Raw genomic sequence first — 6,068 nt, forward strand, 5'->3', positions numbered from 1 at the left:
TCCGTCTTTCCTTGGGCCCGCCCGGGGGGTCTCCCGGGGCGGGGGTCCTGCCCCCCCGCCTGCCCAGCGTGCGGGGGGCACAGCCCGGGGCGGGGAACGGTCCCGTTTCCCTCTCGAGCTGGTGGCGTTGGAGCACAGCGGGAAATGTTGCAGCGTCTGATGGGTGTAAACAGCTGGAGACGCGCGTTGTCTGCCCCTCGTCCTCCTGCCGCCTCTCGGTTTGTTGTCGTTTGGAAGGGAAGGCAGAAGTTTCGGAACTTGGGAGCTCTTCCCCTTTTCTAGTCGTGTCGGTGGGTTGGTGCCTGCCTCTCTGTCTGTTCAGCGCTGGCTTCACAAGCAGCCCGCAGTAAACCTGGGACCTGACACTGCCTGCCCTGAAGTAAAACTGAGAATCCGAAGGTGGTTGTTTTTCAAAATATAAATTGAAGTTCTGGCTTCCGTTTCTTGCCTAAATTTTTTTTAAAGTTGTCTTGAAAACTACTTATTTTTACTGTCTTCATGGTGAAGTTAAACACCGTGGTTGTATAAACTGCTCCCTTAACAGAGTGATGGTATCTACAAAGAGTGGGAACAAACTTTTCTTAATGTTGCTTCTCGTGAGGGTAACAGGATAATAGCTGTTATTAGGAAAATAATATCAAATTATGTGGTTTGTTGCTTTTTTGTTTGCTTTTTTTTTTAAAAAAAAAAACAACCCTTATTGATGGACAGCATCTGTTCTTTCATGGCAGTGTGAGGTCTGTAGGCCTTTGCAAAAACTTGGTATTTCCCATGGATGAGTATATGGGAAAAGAAGAGAGGTAGTTAGACTAGCATTAAGAGGTGGTTTTGAGAAATATGGAATACTTTGTACAATGTTTTATTCACAGTGGATAGTTACAGAGCTTCATTACACGTTGGCAATTTCAGAGCCCAAATAATTTGGATGCAAATTAATTTTTATGATAAATGAGAAGTATTTCTTTGCCATGAACACCTGTTTTGCACAGCCAATAGCACTGTCTTGGGCGAGCAGGATAAAAGCAGGGAAAAATTGAGATAGGGCTGGATGGAGAGGGGAAACAAAACGTTCAGTAAGGCTTCAGTCTTTCTCAGGATTGTATTTCTTCATGAACTTAAGGACTAAAAAGGAAAAGGGTCTTTGCCAGTAATGTTCAGTCTGTTCAGATTTTGGTGAAGATTTTTGCTGATCAGATAGGTGACCTGCTGATTACAACAAAATTATTTGTTTTTCCCATTGCAATTAAAACAAATCAGTTATTTTAGGGATAGCTTTTAGAAGCCAAAGGTGCCTAACTAACTGAGAACTTAATTTAGTTGCCTTTACTGGGCACCTGCTGTTGGCCTGTTTGTCACAGACAGACAGTTCTGCTATACTTGTTAGTAATTATGTTTTAAAACAGGGCTAAGTAACCTTAATCCGTGTGGGTTACTAATGGTTTTATCCAACTAAGTGCATCGACTATCACAGTTACTTAAAATCAGCTACCTGCAGTTTTGTATTTTGAGATAATAAAATGGCCTGAATTAAAGCTTAAAAAAATACCCACAACACAACAACTTGATGCGCTAAAATCATGAGGGTGGAAAAAATACACAGATGTAGTAGCTACTTTTCAGCATTCTGTGGGTCTTGGTTCTGGGAGAGGAGTGAATTTCTGTAGAATTTGTCTTCTTTGTTGACGCCCTACTTAAGGGAAAACTTCTGTTGTTAGGCTGTAATTAAGTAAGAGGATGGGAAAAGCTAACAAGGAGAATACTTGGGGTCATTAGAGTGTGGGGATAACAAATATGGGCAAAATGCCTTATAGGCAGTTGTAGGGAAATCACATCTGCACGTTGTATCTAAAATATGTTAAGATATGTTGCATTTTGTTCCTGTTGCATTTGTGTGCTGGGAAACTAGTCCTTGAAAACTCAGTATCTCTGTTTTTCCTGCATTCAAAGGAAGAGGGAGACTAATTCTTTCATTGTATGAAACAATGAACCCAGGGTAGAACTTGTAATTTCCTCTTCAAGTCCACATAGCCAGTAAGCAAATACTGTGGGATCTCTGCTCAGAGGCTCACAGGTGCTGTTTTGCTCTGCAAGAAAGTTGAGCTCTTCCAGATCTTTTGCATTTTATATAACCACTAGTTGGTAATATTACCACCATGAAGTGATAATACACTTTTGTACTTCCCTGTGTCACAGGTCATGATATTCTGCTCATTGCACTTGTGCATTAAAATTCATGGTTACAGAAGATGTAGTTGCAGTAATGACAGTGGAGGCCTAGGGAGCAGAGGCTGATTTATGAGGAAGTTGAGCCAGGACCAGGGTCACTGATCTTGGGGCAGTAGGAAAATGGTATCAGCTGAGGAGGTGCAGGTACAGGGGTGAAGGTGACCTGTTCCAAATGTGACTGGCACCAAAAGAGACGGTCACATCTTGTTTTACGTAGGGCCTCTTCACCATCTGCTGGCTCACGAGTTCCAGGGCACTGGCACACAGCACCTCTTTCAACACTCCCCTTGCAGAGGGAGGTTCTGAACCTCTGGAGGCTGTTAGGAATAAAAATAAATGTACCAAATATCATACTGTCCAAAAAAACCCAAACAAACACAACACTAGTGTAATGTGTTCCATGGGTCAGGTCCTGTTACTTCTAGAGGTGGGTAGAGCTCAAATGTATTACATTTTATTGTTCTTATTAAAAGTGCTTAAAAGATGGCTAAATACTGTGACAGGAGTTCACTCTGCTAGTGGCCAGTTTTGTGTAGTGAAATTAGGAGTCTGTTAATTCTGTAATACCTCTCAGGCTTAACAAAGGAAATAAGTCATTTTAGGAATTCTTGGGCTGATCCTGTGCAGTCAGGTCAGGTAAACCTGTGTCTTCTGTTAAATTAATTTCCCAGGGAAAAGGACAGAGCCATTGCTGGAATTATTAAATCCTGCTGTGTGTGTGGGGCCACAAAAATGGCTTTTCAAAATTATCCCTTTTATTTCCTTCTGCCTCCTTGTTTCTCCCTGTGAGAATCTGTCTGTTGTGCTGTGTCCAAACCACACTGGAAGGAAACAATAGTTCTATTGAATTGTAAAGTAAGCTCAAGGAACTCTGAAATTTTTAATCCAATAGCAAATTATGCTCTTTTCCTGTATAACGCTTCCTGCGCATTGAGTAAGAAAGTTTGTTTTGTACACAGGTCTCCTCCAGAGATGTGCAAGAAATGTTATTTCAGAAGTTTTATTTTAGAATTTTGGCATAATTTGTAATAGCTGTTTTCCTATAGGTTAAAATTTGCCACAAAATCAGAATCGCACTGCCTTGTTCATACTCTGATTTTTCCTGTACTTTAAAGTACACCAGGTGATGTATTTTCTCATCATTGAATGAGAAACACTGGGTTGCTGTAGATTTACCTTTTGTAGTTTTAATAAGCAATACATGTATATACAAAAACAATTCTTACAGAAAGGCAATGTAACAAAAAAAAAATCAAAGTGTTGTACCTAAGACTGCCTGAATTTTTTAGTTTGTCTTTGTAGTTCAGAAACTATTTCAATAATTTATTTGATTTGGGGTGGTTGGGGTAGTGAGCAACTTGGGTTTTTTTGTACAAGATGCAGATAAAAATGTGGCATGCATCAGCTGTGAGTGTTGCTACAGTAAAGTCAGGCTTTTGGTTATTTATACTTCTACAAGCTGACATTTCTTGCATCAAGTACTGGAGTAGGAGTATCTTTGAAAACTTCAGTTATTTTAGGAAATTGAATCAGACAGATAATACATATTTAGTTTGTAGTAACACTTAAATGGTTTAATTTTGAAACTTGCTCTTGCAAGCTTTGTGGCATGAATGTGAACATCATCAGGCAATCCACATGCTGTTAAGGATATCTTCCTCCCCCCTCCATTTAAAAATTAATTAAAAGTTAGACAAGTGGCATCTCTGAAGAATCAGTTTTCATACACCCATTCCAACCTTGACAGCAAGTCAAATTCTGTGGTGTGCACAATGAGAAGGAAGCTAGCAGGAGCAGAAGGGGAAACAAGCTTGCAGGCACTAGAATACCCATCTTTCTGGAACATTGGATTGAACTCCAGGGTTATAAATCTTGCTGTTCCTGTGCTGTCACCCAGAAGCTGGGAAATTCTGGGGCAAAATTTGGGTTTACTTCTAGAGTCTATGTATCTGATCACTGTTTTTTTGTTACTCTGTAAGGTGGTTCTGCTCATCTGAAAGCAACTCAACAACCAAACATAACTTGAATTTTCTTAAGGCAATTCTTGTGGCTTTAAAATTGTAATTCCTGTATGTATAGTATATACAGGGATAAGTGACTGGTTGTTTTCTCACGTGCAATGTGCCTTTTTTAGAAATCAAATAGGCTGCATGTTTTTTGTTCCCTTTCCCAAGTTTTTCTGCTGATTTTGTCAGTGTTTGATATGAAGTTCACAAAATGTCCAAGCAGCCTTGCAGCTTTATCACAAAAAGTGTGCTTTCTGTGGTTGATAAAATTGTTCCCTATTTTACATTGGTGGTAAACGGTAAATGAAGCTACTTAGTCAAGGCATTGCAGAAATGGTAGCTGCTGACCACTGTGCTCAGTTAGGTGCTTACAACTTGTCCATGGAAAGTTTTTTCTGTGCTGCTTATTTGTGTAAATTGTGAAGACAAGGAATAATAGATTGGTCTTAAATAAAGACTGTCTTCTACAGAAGAGAAACGTAAGCAAGTTAAATGCTTTCATTTTAAACATATGGTAAAAAAAGAAGCTGTACATCCTCCTGCAAACCGGAGTTATTTTATTGCTCTCCACCTTTTGATGATTAGAAACTTGGCTGATTTTTATGGCTGAGGAAAATAAATATCCAGAAAATACAACAGAAATTTGAAAATACTTTGTCTTTGAAAAGAATTCTGTTTTTTTAAGTATCTGCAACTAAATTCTGTGAGTGCACAAGTAATGGCTTATGTTATTTTAACATGTTGTGATAAAATACAGAAATAAGTAGTGCTTTCCTACTTTCTGAGTGAACTCTACACTTCTGCTGTATCTGTATTTATTGTGGGTTTTGATGGGATAGTAAGCTTTTAGAAGTAAAAATGACAGCATTCCTCTTTCCCCCCCACCCTGACTTGCTTTTACATTTTGTGCGTGGGTCATGAGTTATCCAAATATTTTCCACAATGGCAAAAAAAGAAAGAATGTAAATGGGTTCTTAAACAGGCGCGTGTGTGACAAGCTGGTTTTGGAATGTCTTCAAAAGACTAGCTTGCAGCACTGCTAATGCCAGCTCGTAAAATAGCAATGCCATCTTTCCTGAGAGTGAAGATCCTTGCTTACAGTTGGAGTCAAGCCTCCACCTTTGCTTCAAGTGGAGGCTTTGCACAGCTCTTTGGAGGCCTTCCATCAGGCTGTGTGCCTTGGTACCTCTTCCTTCTTCCCTCCTATGCAAAGTGTCAGTCTTATTTGCTCTTACCTTTATTTGGCTTCCTCAAATCACTGTGTTCTGCTCTGTCTGGATGGACACTCCTCTTGTTAATTAACAACAGGAGCTGTGAAAGCTCTTGTGACAAGCCTTCTGTAGTCTGCTCTGCAAAGGCTCCTTGGTATTTTTATTTGGTCCATAGCAAAGGACTCCTGGCACGTCTGTCCTGTTTGCTCATGGGAACCTCACTGGGAAGCGCTGAGGGTGATTTCTGTCAATCCTTGACACCTTGTGACTCAAAGAGCAGACATGCTTCAGAGTGGTAGACTTCTTCAGTAAGTTGCATCATGCAGATGTTCTGAGCATGAGGGATGCCACCAGCCAATACTCTGGGACTTGCTTCTGTGCTGGCATCTTGCTGTGCCCTCCAAACCCTGGACACTGGTCTCGTTCTTGAGATACTATCTCAAAGGTGTTGTTTGTCTCTTGTTTAATTCTGTCCTACAGCCATTTCCTGCAACTGTTAATTTCTCCAAACTCTTGTATAATCCTGGTCAGTCAGATGACCCACAGTATGCCAGCTTTTTCCTGAGTTGTCTTGAAGATATTTTCAGTGCGTTGTGCAACTGTGTTGTAGTTGTACCAAAAAAAG

The sequence above is a fragment of the Chaetura pelagica genome, unplaced genomic scaffold, assembly GCF_000747805.2.
Source record: "Chaetura pelagica isolate M959 unplaced genomic scaffold, ChaPel_1.0 scaffold9, whole genome shotgun sequence".
Lineage (NCBI taxonomy): Eukaryota > Metazoa > Chordata > Aves > Apodiformes > Apodidae > Chaetura > Chaetura pelagica.